The sequence below is a fragment of the Monodon monoceros genome, unplaced genomic scaffold, assembly GCF_005190385.1.
Source record: "Monodon monoceros isolate NGI ecotype Baffin Bay Population unplaced genomic scaffold, NGI_Narwhal_1 Super_Scaffold_20, whole genome shotgun sequence".
Lineage (NCBI taxonomy): Eukaryota > Metazoa > Chordata > Mammalia > Artiodactyla > Monodontidae > Monodon > Monodon monoceros.
This window is the reverse complement of record NW_021703777.1, coordinates 41,491,262-41,506,579: the sequence shown is the minus strand read 5'-3', so window position 1 is coordinate 41,506,579 and position 15,318 is coordinate 41,491,262. Positions and strand designations below refer to the sequence as shown.

Genomic DNA, 15,318 nt, shown 5'->3' with positions numbered 1-15,318 from the left:
TTTAAGATATGTAAGGACTACTGAATGACTCAATACTAAGTCTGATTTCTTACTTAGTTCACCCCTTTCAATTCTGGTGTCCCTCAAGCCAAGGCTTCGAGTGTCTGGCTTCATAAAACCTAATTAGACTCCCTCTGTTTCCTGTCTGCATCAGTCACTAAGAGAGACAAGCTATTTCTCAAATATGTATTGCCAGTCACAACTGAACCACAGGATTTTGTTCCATCAATCTAGCAACTATAGGTTCTTAGAATCATTCTTGTAATCAGAGAACAGCATGCAAAGTAATAAGAAATGAGCTTGGAGATAAAGGTCAGGATATTTTTCCTTCCAGTTTTATTGAAATATAATTGACATATAGCACTGTATAAGTTTAAGGTGTACAGCAAAATAATTTGATGTATACACATCATGAAACGATTACCATAAGTTTAGTGAACGTTCATCATCTCATATAGATACAAAATTTAAGAAATAGAAAAAAAATTGTTCCTTGTGATGAGAGCTCAGGATTTACTCTCTTAACAGCTTTCGTATATAACACACAGCAGTGTTAATTATATGTATCATACTATACTTGACATCCCTAATATTTATCTTATAACTGGACATCTGTACCTTTTGGCTGCCTGTATCCAATCCCCCCTACCACCACCACCTCTGGTAACCACAAATCTGACCTCTTTTTCTATGAGTTTGTTTGTTTGTTTTCAAAGTATAGTGAAGTAATAAGAAATGAGCATGGAGACGAAGATCAGGATTTGACATAAGCAATGGAGTCAAGCCAGCCAGGGTAGAAAAACAATCTGCCTTTTCCCAGCTGTGTTACCTTCTATAAATTACTTAGAATCCTCGGTTTTCTAATCTAGAAAGTGGATATAATTATGCCCATCTCATAGATTTATTATGAAGATCATGTTTGTAAGGTATCCTGTGCATTGTCAGGCATGTAGTACACACCAAGTAGCGTTTATAGTGTGTGACTAACAAGGCACTAAATGACTTGGTATGAGGAAATGCCCAAAGGGCATCATTACTGGGTGGGGAAGAAGTCTAGTAGACTGGATGTCTTCCGGACAAGAGGTCTTTAAAGATGAAAATTATTGGGGGCAGGGGACAGGGGTATCCTTAACTCTGTCTTCATTAAGACAAAAAGTCATTCTGGGACTAACAACCTGGGAAACCCTCCCAGTTAAGCGAAGCCCCACCAATAGATAAAGACCAGAAAGTTTCATAAGCAACGCAGCCCAGGTTCCAGGACTGCAAGGACTCCTCCTTTGTCATTCCCTCATGTAGCCTCTATCTATTTACACATATTACACTGAAATCCTTAAACCAAAAGGGCCCACCTAATTATCTTCAAAGGCAACAAAAAACATGGTTCACTTTGAAGGGGATAGTCTTCTGCAGCCAGGGACAGGAGCGAGGAATACAATGAGCAGTGGCATCTAGCAAAAGAGAGGAAAATTGTATAAAGTTACATTAATTTAATCACAATTTAGGAAATGTCATATACAAGAGGTAACTAGAAAAGACACAGGAAAAGCAAAACTGACTGTGGACGCTCTTGCAGGCAGACTAACGCCTGGCAGCCAATGTGGGAGGAATTAGCCTTTGTTGTCTGTTTTTCCTCCAGCTCTAAAGTAGTTTGAAACCAAAATCTTGGCTCTGATCTAGATAGTATCTATTTTTCTCTCTACCCGTCTGGATTCTGATATATATATATCTATAAATACAGGAGATGGTATAGTGCTGGCTAATGTTATAGAGCCAGAGTCCCAATCCAAGCACTTTCACTTAGTATTTATAAGCCCTAGGCCTTGACATTGGGCGTGAATGTGAATAACAGAAGAGGTGGATAGACACATAGATAGATTGACAGATAGATAAAATAATGTTGCATATAATTTAGAATTGTTAAAGGGTTAAATGAGATAAACCATGATAAGCATTTAGCACAGGGCTTGACGTATAGTATGTGTTCAATATATATTAAATATTATTGTTATTACTGTTAACATTATTTAGCCAATAAAACAACTCATTTTAGTGGAAAAACTTATTGATCAAAAAATATGTACTAAAGTAACAGGACATTATAGGAAAACAAAGTTAGAGTGCTGATACTACCAGACTTCAAGACTTACCATAAAGCTTCAACAATCAAGAAAACGTGGTACTGGTGAAAGAATAGACAAATAGATCAATGGTACAGAATAGAGAGACCAAAAAGAGACCCACAAAAATTTAGTCAACTGTTCTTTTACAAAGGAGCAAATACAATTCAATGGGGAAAAGATAGCCTTTTGAACAAATTGTATTGGAACAACTGGGAATCCATATGCAAAAAAAAGAATCTAGAAACAGACTTTACATCTTTCACAAAAATTAGTTCAAAATGAATCAAGGTCCTAAATGTAAAACACAAACTATAAAACTGCTAGTAGACAATACAGGAAAAAATGGAAGTGATCTTGAGTTTGGTGATGACTTTTGAGATAAAACACTGAAAGCACAATCCATGAAGGGAAAAATCGATAAGTCGGACTTCAGTAAAACTAAAAACTTCTGCTCTGTAAAAGGCACTGTTAAGAAAATGAAACAAGAAGACACAGACTGGAAGAAAGAATTTGCAAAACACATATCTAATAAAGGACTACTATCCAAAATATACAAGGAACTCTTTAATATTCAACAACAAGAAAAAGAACAATCCAGCTGCAAAATGGGCAAAAGATCTAAACAAGCACCTCACCGAAAAGATACACACATGACATACAAGGATATGAAATGATGCTTAATATCCTATGTCATTAGAGAATCTCAAATTAAAACAATGAGATACCATGCTCCTTGGTATTTATCCAACTGATATGAAAACACAGGCCCACACAGAGGTTTACAGCAGTTTTACTCATAATTGCCAAAACTTGGAAGCAACTAAGACATCCTTCAGTGGACGGCTGGATAAACAAACTGTGACACATCCAGGCAATGGAATATTATTTGGTGATGAGAAGCAATAACTATCAAGCCCTGAAAAGACATGGAGGGACTTTAAACGTATATTGCAAAGTGAAAGAAGCCAATCTGTAAAACCTACATCCTTTGTGATTCCAACTATATGACATTCTGGAAAAAACAAAACTTGGAGACAGTAAAAAGGTTAGTGGTTTCCAGGAGATTGGGGAGAGGGAGAAAGGAATGAATAGGTGGAGTACAGGGGAATTTGGGGGCAGTGAAGCTATGTTGTATGATACTGTTATGGTGGATACATGTCATTATATATTTGTCCAAGCCCATAGAACTGAACAACAAAAAAAGTGATCTCTAATGTAAGCTATGGACTTCAGTTAATAATTTTTCCATATTGGCCCATCAATGTATCACATTGATGCAAGATGTTAAGAATAGGGAAGGGAAGGGGAGACTATGGAACCTCTCCATAGTTTTCACCTTATTTTTCTGTAAACCTAAAACTGCTCGAAAAAAGAAATTCTATTAATTAAAAACAAAACAAAACATGTACTAGGAGCGAACACAAGAAAGCTGATGCCATATTTAAGGAACAGGCTGAAATGTATGATGGGTGAAGGAGAGTGATGAGAAGTGAAGCTAAAAAAGTAAGATAATAGAATGAGATACTGAAAAATTTCATTTGCCATTTACGGTATCTGGATTTTAGTGTAGGTCAAGTTGTTTTCAAGTTATATGGTCAGATCTGTCCTTTGGAAAAAAAAACAACTTTTTTTGGCAATAAATATGGAATGGAGTGAAAAGAGCTTAGAGGAAGAAAGACAAAATAAGAGGCTACTGCACCAATCCCAGTAAGAGTAAGAGAGGATGAGAACAGGGTTAACATCAGAAAGCGTCCCAACCCTATTCTAATATCTTGAACTCAAGAAAAAATGAACCATTTCCATGGTAGCCAAAAGAAAAAAACAATATCATAAGGCATCTGGCAAAAGCTATGGCTACAGGCAACTCTGCAATTTCCTTCCCTTCAATAAATCATGAAAAGTAGAATAGATTCTTTTTCATGATATGGGCAGGTTAGCTTGAAGTCAAATGAATGACACAGCCTTCTCAAGATAGTTTTCTAAGTACATATGAAACCGATGCATCTGGTGTTACTCTTAACTTTGTCTCACCAAATGTCTTTTAGAAAATAATTAACCATCATTGAGTATATAAACCCCTGCTGCTCCTCCCTGAAGCAACCACAAAGAGTTGTCCTTGTGAGAAACAGCTCAATTTCATATTGATTCTACAATTGAAAGCGTCTGTCCATCTGACCTTGTGACTGTTGACCTCGGGCTCAGTTTTGAATCTACTGCTTGTTTTCTCTGTCTATGGCATTTTAATTTGTGGAGTAATTCTCTCTTGTCAGGCAGTCATATGAGCTTTTATTGTACCAAAGTTTCAGCTACTCCCGAGGCTATCTCCTTGTAACAGCGCCCTAACACACACACCCCGCAGAATGTTTACAGTGAGTCTTATAAATGCCACATATCCCATATGTTCACTGCCAAATGTAGTGGCATTCCATTCAGCTATTTTGGGGTGCCATAGTAGCAGATAAGGAGGCAAACACACAGAAATGTAATTATATAGGTGTAGGTCCAGAGATGGTAGCTGATGGAATTTGAGTGATGTTAAGAAGAAAGATAAAGATCTGGAAGTTTCTACTGTGGCAACTGGGTAAGAGAAGATGTCATTAACCAAACTGAGGAGCAGGTTTGAGGGATATGACAGTGAGTTTAATTTTGGACAGTTTGAGGAAACTGTGGAAAGTTTAAGGTCAAGAAGTTCAGTAGGCAGTAAGAAACAAGGGACTAGAAAATCAAAAAGGGGGAGCTGAAAATACCTAGCAATCATAAGTAAAGGTTGAAGCTGAAGAAGTAGATAAAAGTGCCCATTAGATTGGTAATGAAGAGAAGAAAAGTGTTTAGGTCTATATGAAGTTTGAGAGAAAAACTATCGTTTCTATAGAAGAAGCTATCGTGTTAGAGAAAGGATGTGGAGGGATTAACTGTATAAGACAAGATGGTGGGAGTAATACTGCAGAGGCAGAATCTCTAAATGTGGTAATTAAGTGGGTGCACACAAAAGGGGAGTCAAAAAAGATTCCAATGTTTTGATCTTGGCAGGCGGGGAGGAAGGAAGGCAGTACTATGAACTCATTCATTCATTAAAAATGAATAGAGCACCATCGTTGGGTTAGGCACTGTGACACTGACCACAGTCAAGAGAATAAGCAAGCTTTATGGAAAAAGTCATGAATCTGGATTTATATTTGTTGAGTTTGAGGTGCCTATGAGTCATCAAGGTGGAAATGTCTAACACATGGCAGCAAAGAAGAAAGGTCAAGGCAAGTGAACACTTCATAGGTAAGAACTGAAGTCCCACTAGTAGATGAGATCACTGAGGGAAAAAAAGAAAGGAATGCCTCTATGGTTACGTATGTACATTTAGATGGTACCTGTGGATATTATTTATAGGAGAAGAGGGGGAGGAGATGCAAATAAAAGCAGTGAAGGAACAGTTGTACAATAAGAGATCTAGAAGTACATTGGAAACCATAAAGATAAGATTTTCAAGAGGTGAGCAAGCTGCAGTTCACATCCCAGAGACATATCAAAGCACATGAGGGAAATATACTGAATTTAGCCTTTCACAGAAGAGTTGGGATAGAAACCGGATTACAAAGGACGGTGAGAAGAGCTGACACTGAGAGCGGAGACTTCAACATGGTACCATGGTTCATGCAGTGGATTTTTAGAATAGTGAAAACTTGAGAGTATTTGTAAGCCCCAAATAATGAATCAGTGAATATAGAGAAAATGAAAACATAGGAGAAGAGGGGATAATTGATAGGAAAATAGCCTAGAGGAAGCAAGACAATATGGGCTCAAAAGACTTGGGCAGCATCCAGGCAACATACGCCTTCACTGTGAGGTGAATTAGCCCTCACTTGTAAGGATTTCAGAGGACTGAAATGGAACATTTCAGGTAAAAGAGAAAGATCTCTATGTACCATCTTTTTATGTCATTTATTCTTAGTTACACAATGTTCCAATGGAGACGATGGCCTCTAATTCTCCAAAGATAATTCTCCACCATATTAGCGCCTATCCTCCTGTGTAAAACTGAACAGTAGTACTGGCAACACCTACTGTGTGTTATGTAGGTAATCGTCTTCTCCAAGAGTTAAATGGAAACTTGCAAAGAAAAGAGACAACAATTTCTAAGGCACTGTTCGGGGTGGGGAGCGCAGGCAGGTGTCTGTTGCTCTCTTCCTTTATAGAGAAGCCCCTGGGAACTGCAGCGACGAGATGAAGACCAGAGCTTCATCCTTTCTACCTGTTCATTCTGCCTGCGTTGTACCTTTGCAGGGTCTCAACTGCTATGCATCCGTACCCTAGTTCTTCTCAAACTTGAACCCCTTGCTTTTTCTCTCATCCCCTAAGTGACGGATTGGTTTTTGTTTGTTTGTTTACTCTTGCTTCTTCACCAAGAAAAACAGAGCGAGAAATGTGAAAGCGCCTCACGGTGCCGAGAGTGACACAGGACACCCACACAAGTTTACAAGTCCTCGCCCAAGTCCTCGTCTCCTAGCAGCTCCCCGTAGCTCGGCGAAGCGAAGCCGGGAGCGCACGCCCTGAGAGCACTGCCAAGTCCCTAGCCCGGAGCAGCAGTCTCCCCGGCCGCCGGGGCTAAAGGAACGAGAACCTGACGTCTCCCCACCCGGGCTGAGCTCGCCCCTCCCGCCCCGAGCCGAGCTTCTGGAAATCCAGTAGCCTCCCCCTGCCTCCCGGAGCTCCCTGCTGGCTGCCACCCCGAGCGAACGCACCGCGTGCACACGTCCACACGCCAGCAGCACAGGCACGAGAGCGGCTGGGTGTGGAACGGAGGCGCACCGCACGCACTGCACGCCCAGCCGACACCCGCGCGGACCCCGGCTGCGGACCCCCGGCGCCCCTCGGTGCCCGAGCCCCCAGCCCGCGAGCCTCACCAGACAGCCGGTAACTTTCCAGGTGCGCAGCTCGTCCCCTCGGCACCGCCGCCCCTGCGTGTCCGTGTCCGCTTTCTCGCCTCCCTCCCTCCCCAGCCTCCCACGGCGCCCCAGCCGGGCGCAGGTCAGTTTAGCCAGGCCGGGCGCGGGGCGCGTAGCGCGGGCCCGGGGCTGCCGGCGCCGCCGCTCGGGCTACGTGGGACCGGGGGGCACGGGCGAGGGCGTTGCGCGCAGAGGCTGCGGCGACTCCGGTGCTGCCGCCTGGCTTCTCCGCGGGGGCCGGTGCAGAGGAGACGCGCTGGGAGAGAGGGAGAGAGGCAGGGAGGGAGGGGGGAAGGAGGGAGGAGAGGCGAGGACGAAAGGGAGGGGGCGGGGGTCAGTCGGGGCGATGGCGTGGAAGAACTGGGAGCCGGCTTCCCTAAAGGTGGGGTCACCCGCCCGCGCACCCACACCGGCCCCAGCCTTTACTCCCGAGACACGCTAGCGGCAACAGCATCGCCCAGAGTGAGACAACTTAAGTAGGGAGATAGCGTCGTGGTTGTAAGCATTTTTTTTTTCATGTTATTGTTTCTATTTCAAGTGTGTGGGACGAGGCTAGAGGAAAGTTCAGGGAGGTGTTCGTCTTTTCCTTCCCCTCCTTCTCTCCCCCCGCCCCCGCCCCCAGGTCCGTTTTCACTGCAGGCTCTCTCCCACCTCGCCTTCACTCCCAGAGCGCAAACAGGCGCACGTACCCCGGACGTGCTCTCCTCTGTCACACCGGTCCCCTTCTAGAAGACATGTGACCCTGGAGTAGCTTGGCGACGCGCTCTTCCCGGACTCTGGAGCCATAACTTGCATCGAGTTTGCCAGTTCACATGATGCTGGGGGCAGTGGTTTGAACCGAGTTTCAAGGGACCTTCGGAATCTGTAGGTCCTCTGGCAGGGAGCTTTCTTGATCACCCAAGCTGGTAATCCTCTCCCCGTCGCCTTCTGATTATATGTTTTTTCCTGAGGCTCGCATTATGGTTTTCTAAATATATATATACCCCACCGCATTATTTGCTGTGCCCTGGAGTTGTGAGATCTCCGTGTGGCTTGTCCCCTTTTCTCCTGCCTCCAGAGGAATTTCACTGGTAAATCCTCGGAAGACAAGGGCAGTTTCTGTGCGGAGGAATGGGAACTACAGTGAGGGTCTATTCACTGTGCCTCTAGAGAATGTTAGAACCCAGCTCCCTTGGGTTTTAAACCACAGGGTGGCAGTGGGACTCATGTAACGCCGGTCTGCACTAGTACATATATAAACTTACATAGAAGTTAGGCCCACGTAAAATATGTTGAATAGGGCCATTAAATTTCAAAGAAGGGAAAATGTAGTCCTGGTTTTTGTGTGTGTGTGCTAACTGGAAAAACATCGGCAAAAGTACAAAGTACTTTTTCATGAACACATGAGAGAGTCTTTCCGTTTTACGCAGGCCTTCGAAATAGCCCAACTAGAGGAGATGGGGATGGAGAAGAATTCCACAGGAAAAGGGAAAATAATTAAGTCATTGTTAAGTCACTGTAATAATGTACATTTAAGTCAATGGCCTTATGGACAGTTAAGCAACAAAAAAAAGAGAAAATCAGAGATTTTCAAAGTCCTTACATTTAATTTAGTACATGGGGGTGGTGCTGTGGGTAACTAATTAATGGGTCCAAAAATTGATGTATTGGGCCAGAACTTGCATTTTTTTAATGAAATAGAATAGGATAAAAATGTCAGAGACATTTACACATAGTACAAGTAAATATGCTCTATAAACCTTTCTCTTCGGTTAAATAGGTAAATGTGTGTGTACTGGGTCAACCGTGTAATATGTATTTTCTTACTGTTCCTTGAGGTAAAACTCGAAAGGCACGGATGTAGTGCAGGCTGCTGCCCAGAGTCAGAGTTTGAGGGAGAACTTAGGTTCCTTCCTAGGGATCCTGTGCTCTGTCAACAGGGCAGAGTTATAGAGAACAAGGAGGAGGGTGAGAAAGAGGAGAAGAAAAGGGACCATGTTTGAGCTCTTTATTCATTCTTCCCACAAATGTGCTTGAGGAGCTTCTATGCCTTAGGCCCGGTGCTAAAATCTGGGAATTTAATGGTGAACAAAGTCAACATGTGATCTCGGCACTTTAGAATCCGTTGGGGGAAACAGACATCAATCAACTAAACACAAAAGTAACTATATATGTGATAAATGCTATGAAGGAAAATATGATATGAGAGCAAAAATGATGGTGTCATAATTTAGATGAGGGAGGCTACAATTAATAAGTAACCCAATTTAAAATGTCTTCAATGATAAGGAAATTTATTGTTGCATATGGCAAGAAGTCCCAAGGTCAAGAGGCTCTATCTAGTGAATTGAGCAGCTCAGTGCTGTCAGGGAAGGCCCAGGGCCAGTTCCGTTATTCCCCCTGCCATCTCCAGCATGCCAGCATAGTACTGGGTCTGCCCCACCCACGGTCCCAGGAAGGCAGAGCAGCTCCCTATAGGACAGACAATCCTGACAATGCCCCATGGTAGCAGAGTATGTCCTTTTTCCAGAGTGGGGAAATCTTTCTCAGAAGCTTCTAGCAGACTTCTCACCCGTCATCAGTCCAAACTAAGTCACATACCCACGCATGTCTAAATGCTGGGAAGGAGGGCCGCGGAGGCGGGGAGTTGAGGATTACCGTAATTGGTCAAGGCTCTTCAGGATTTGCCCTTGAATTTTTCAGGATTGCATTCTTTGAGGAGTCTATACTTAAACAAAAAAGGAGAAGGCGGCAGTGGATGCTGGGTAGCCAATCCAGAGTCTGCTACAGGAGCTCAGGGATGACGCCTCTGAAATAAATGACATTTAAACTTAAGATGAGTAACAGCAAGAAGTAAGGAGGACGCACCTTCAGGCAGAGGGAGTCGCGTGTGTGGTCTGACCGCGCCACCTGTTAAAGGTGTACATGAAATTCCTCATTTACTACGTCGACCCATAAAGGTAAGTGTACCTGAGGAAGCAAGCTCAAAGGGTTAAATAACGTGATCCAGTTTACAGAGCTTATAAGTCACAGAGCCAATCAATCTAATTCCAGAGCCTAAAATCTTGGCTTCTGCCTCTACGGAGATGGTGAGAAGCCAGAATTCACTGGCCTTTCCCGGCCACTGACTGAGGAACAGAGCGCCGCCTCCAGGCCCCCTCTGCAAGGTTTCTCTGGGCCCACTGGTAGTGCAGGACCCGTGTTCATGAATAAATCCTCTAGTACTGGGTGTACCTCTGCTCCACTGGGTGTCATGGTCCCCACCAAGCACTGTCACCAGAGCGCTAGCGCTCTCATGGTGTCAAAGCTCAGAGATGGCTTGTGGAGATGTGGAGAGTAAAATGCCCATCTTTGTGTTAAGAAACCCTTAAGCAGCCTTGGTGTTTTAGAGAAATCTGTTTCTCGTACTTTCTTTCTCACATGGACATGCATCTGAGGGACTAAGCTGGGAACAGGTTGCTTTCCCTGAGCTCAGACTCCCAAGGCCCTGCCTAACTGAGTTCTGGTTCACGTTCATCTACATGGAATACTATTCTTTGGGGATAAATGCCCTCACAGAAGACTCTGTAGTTGCCTTTGCACTTGGCTGCCCCATTAGATCAGCCTTTGTGCTCACAACGTTTGAGCCCAGCTCAGAGCACCCCGGGGTGCAAGCTGAGCTCTCTCTGTTGTGTCACCAGAAGAAGCTCTTCTAAGGACACGAGAGGGGCACATCCACCATCCTGGTTCCCAGTTTTTTCTCCCTGTCTCTCTGGTTCTGCTCCCTTCTCTCTTGTCTTCTTTCATTTGTCTGCATGCTTATTTATCTCACCAGACTGACCTCGTGAGAAGCCATTTCAATTTCTAAAGCCAGAACCTTAGGTCACTGTGCCCTTCTTTCACTTCAGCTTTGCCAAACCTTAACCCAGGAGAAATACTACCATTTGCTGTTGGCATTCCTGCTGTCCAGGGGCCGGCATCCTCAATATGCTTATGAAACAGGACCAATTGATTCCACCACCGTGTTCCTGCTGTCTAACCTCCCTGCAGCCCACCATCCCTTTCTTCACTTCAGAACCATTTATTCCTTCCATGAAGTCTCCCTGATTCTGCAGAGTGGTGGTTCTGTGACCCCACAGGAGCGTGCTGCCCCAAGTCTCAAAGGCTCGTCAGCTTGTCTCCATCTTTTACTGGACATCAGATCAGGGACGTTGTTGTTTTAACTCTTATATCTTCAGAACATACATAGCTGAAGTCTTTTCATAATGCGAAAAACAACCCCCCCCCCAATTCCACTCTTTAATCTACTGTCTCTGTTTTCTTAAAAAACAAACAAAAAGCACAAAAACTATTTGCCAGGATACTAGAGACTTGAGAAAGAAACCTATGGGAGCCCATTACACACATCACACAATCTTCTGGGCCTAGTGCTGAGTTCTCCATCCCACTTTTGTGTCTCCAAGGGGACAATGGCTTCTCATTTGCCAAATCCCTCCCTGCTGATCCCTGATGGGGAGAAGGGTGAGCCCTGTGCGCATTAACTCACAGCGCATTAGGGTAGTCTCCTGGCCCTTCCAGGCAGCAGCCGGAGCCTACAAGTGCCTCCCATTTTAAATTGACCAGTCTCTTGCCCACGTTCTCCTTGAAAGACCTTCCTCCTCTACCCCACTCCTACTCGTTCTAAATTTTCCCAGGATTCTGTCCTTAGCCCCTTCCTTCCTCCTTTCCTCCCTCCCTTCCTTTCCTCCCTCTCTCTCTCTCTCTCTCTCTCTCTCCCCCCACCCACCACCCCCCTCTCCTCATAGCTTCAATTATCACTTCTCAGTGTTACTTCCTTTTTTCAGAGCTGCACTTTATCTCAGCCCTTCTGGTGGTATTTATCACATTCTACTTTGTATTATTGTTATCTATCTACATTGCTTATCTCCTCTACTTGACCGTAAATACCTGGAGGGCATGGTTCACATCTGATTCATCTCCCCTGTGTCTCTCACAGCACCCACTGAAGGTCCAAATCCTAGGGATAGAGAGAGTTATGACTTACTACCTAGAAGAATTGTATTTAAGTTTCTGAAATTCTGTAGAAAGAATTTGAAATGTGTTCTTGATTTTCCTTCTGGAATAAAGACAATTGTTTGGAATAATGACACAATTTAGAAATTAATAATCTGCCCAATTAGCAAGCAGTTAATAGTAAATTTTACTACAAAAGACCAATATACAAATACATTTTATGTTCTGTTTCTACCTGCACATACTGAGTTTTAGTCCCTAGTGCACTGACGTTCCTAAATAGTGATTTTTTTTTTCTAGTTATGGGTGTAGCCAATGTGCACTAACTATGCACTAGGCTCACAGTGTTTGGCATCCCATATCCTGTACTATTTCAAAATCCATGTGGACCATCCATCCAGCACTTTGGCCTCTCAACTCCTTAGACCTCGTATCCAATAATCTTCGTGTCCACTCAGCTTCAGGCATTCACTGCCACAGTTAGACCTGGAATCTTCTCGAAAATCATGGAGGCTTGTGCACCCCAGAACATCTTGGCCCTGCCTGCCCCCAAGGCTTTAGCCCTTTGCTTTTCTTCTTAGACACAGTCGTCTCAGCAGGGGCTCATGCCTTTCCCGGGGTTGTAAAGCCCCGGTGAATCCTGTCACCGACCTCAGCCTCCTCTGGAGTCAGGACCAGACCAGCATGGCCTCCATAACACCCACCGGAGAGGGAGCCTCAGTGGTTCCAGCTCCCAGGTCTGACCTGGCTGGACCCACAGACGTTCTGGCTTCCCTAGCTGCTGCCTGGAGGGGCCCAAAACTCACCCTAGAGATATAGTGGAATTAATGTGCTGTGGAGCTGACTCTGACCATTGAGAGACAACAGCAAGGAAGAAGCCAGCAGGTAATTGCTCACCCTTCCTGCCCATCCAGGAGCTGTTCAGAGATGCAATGGTTCTGTACTTCTGGCTAATCAGGCATGACTCAGCAACCAGCTTTATTTTCTAGAGAAGCTGTGACAGATTGGTAATGCCTCACCTTGAATCTGCTTTCTCTCCTCTCCATCATTTTCTCTTTCTCCCTCACTCCTGTTTCCTTAGGATAACACCCCCCCATTAAGAATTAGCATGTGAGCTTTGCCTCAGGCTCTGTTTCCTAGAGAACCCAGGCTAAGATAAGCCCTTATACTCTGTGACCACAACTTTCCTTCCTTCAAGCTTATTTGCTCAGTTATTTTCTCTTCATGTGTGTTTGACCTTAAAGTGACCTCTAGTTCTTTGACCCTCTGTTTTCTTCCTCCCTGTCTTTACGCTGCTTCTTACTCAGTTTAGTGTGCAGTCCATTATGTCACACTCTTGGTATTTCTCCCCAACGATGTATTCTGCAACAGCCAGATGAAGCCCCCATCCTGGAGGAATCCCACTTCTCACCTTCTTTTTCTTTTTTTTTTCTTTTTTAATCTTCGTTTTCTTATACTTGGACAGTGAGTGCTAGTGGAACAAGGTAAGTATAAGCCCTGTCCTCATGGAACTGAAGTTCTGGGTCAATGGTAGTATATTAGACTGGTCAAGCCATTCTGGAGAGCCATCTTTACTCAAATTAAGCTTAAGTACAGCTGACTTGCAATTCTGCTTCTGAGTATACTATATAGCCCAGAAAAATTCTCACACAGGTCCCTATGGGGACACGTACAAGGACATTTATTGAAGCTTCTTTTGTGTTATTGTGGTTAGGGAAGGTACTTAGGTATCCATCTCCAAGAGAATGGATATGTAAATTGTTCATGGAGATATGCCGTAGAATATTATACAGTACTTAAAACAACAGATTTGATATTCACAAGGAAAAATGATATACCTTAAATATATAGTATCTAATAGAAAAATGAAAGAAATTGAGATATGTATATATATATAACACGATACTCTTTGCATAGATCAAAGATATGCACAAAATAATTTGCAAAAACACATACAAATAAAAAGATATAAAATTAGCACATTGGAATGTTTGCTTCTGTGGGAGAAGGGGAATGGGAGTAGAATATTTGAACAAAGGAAAGAATAAGGCAAAAAGAAAAAAACTCTGGAGAAGGAGAGATAGAATAGAAAAAAAGAATTAAGAGACATATTTTCCAATATTGACAAGTGTTATAAAGACCATAAAACAGAACATAGGTTGGATTTGGAAGACGACTTCCAAGAGGTGGTCAGAGGAGACCTCCCTGAAGAGGGAGCATTTGAGTGAAGCCTAAGTGATGAGATAAAACCTACCATAGGATGCTCCAGGGGAAGTGCATGCAGAGCAGAGGGAAGAGCAAAGGCCAGGAGGCCAGAAGGAGCTTGGTGAGGTGCAGGGGCAGGAAGAAGGCCATGGTGGCTGGAACATGTGAGCTTGGAGGAGTGTGATGCAGGATAAGTCAGTGGGGCAAAGCTTGGAGTCAGATTGCACAGGGCCCTGGAGGCACTAATAAAAAGTTAGGGTTTTTGGCCACTGTAAATTCTTGATACCAACCACTTCTGGTTGCTAAAGACTCCCTAGCAATCCTGCTAAATTTACTTGGTCAGCTCTTTCTATTATAATAAAAATGGCCAACTTTTTCCTCTTTCTTTAAACCTTCTTCTCACCACTCTTACTCATGGCAGGTAGCCTCACTGACTCTTCGCACAGAAAAGAGTAATAATAATTGTCATGAAATGAATCGTGCGCCCCGCACCCCCCGCTCCAAATTCGTATGTTGAAGTCCTAACTCCCAGTACCTCAGAACATGACCTTATTTGGAAATAGGGTCATTGTAGATGTGGTTAATTAAGATGAGGTCTACAGTGTGGGCCCTAATGTAATACGACTGATGTCTTTATAAAAAGGGGAAATTTGGACACAGAGACAGACACACATACAGGGAAGATGATGTAAAGTGACCCAGGGAGATGGCCATCTACAAACCAAAGACAGAAGCCTGGAACAGACCCTTCCCTCACAGTCCTCAGGAGGAACGAACCCTGCCAACACCTTGGTTTCAAATTTCCAGCCTCCAGAACTGGGAGACAGTAAAGCTCCTGGGTGGTTGTTAAGCTACCCGGTTTGTGGTGCTTTGTTACATCAGCCCTAGAAAAACGAATATAATAATAATAAGTAACAGGTGTGGAACCCATACAATGCATATGAGCACTGCACTTGACATGTGCTAAGGCAGTTAATCCTCATGAAGACCCTATGAGATACTATTATTATCATTATTACTTATTATTATTATTTGAAATAAGGAAACTGAGGCACAGAGAGAATAAGTATAACTCATTAGTTAGG

The 15,318-nt window shown here is 43.6% G+C and overlaps 1 protein-coding gene across 1 annotated transcript in view; it reads right to left on the bottom strand.

Moving 5' to 3' along the window:
* The window catches only part of PRKG2 (protein kinase cGMP-dependent 2), a 94,749-nt gene extending 87,611 nt beyond the window's left edge, over positions 1 to 7,138 (bottom strand). The window contains exon 1 of the mRNA XM_029235505.1: positions 7,016 to 7,138. The gene's annotated coding sequence lies outside the window, so the exon portion shown is untranslated. The remainder of the gene's footprint in view (positions 1 to 7,015) is intronic.
* Between the last annotated feature and the right edge of the window lie 8,180 nt (positions 7,139 to 15,318).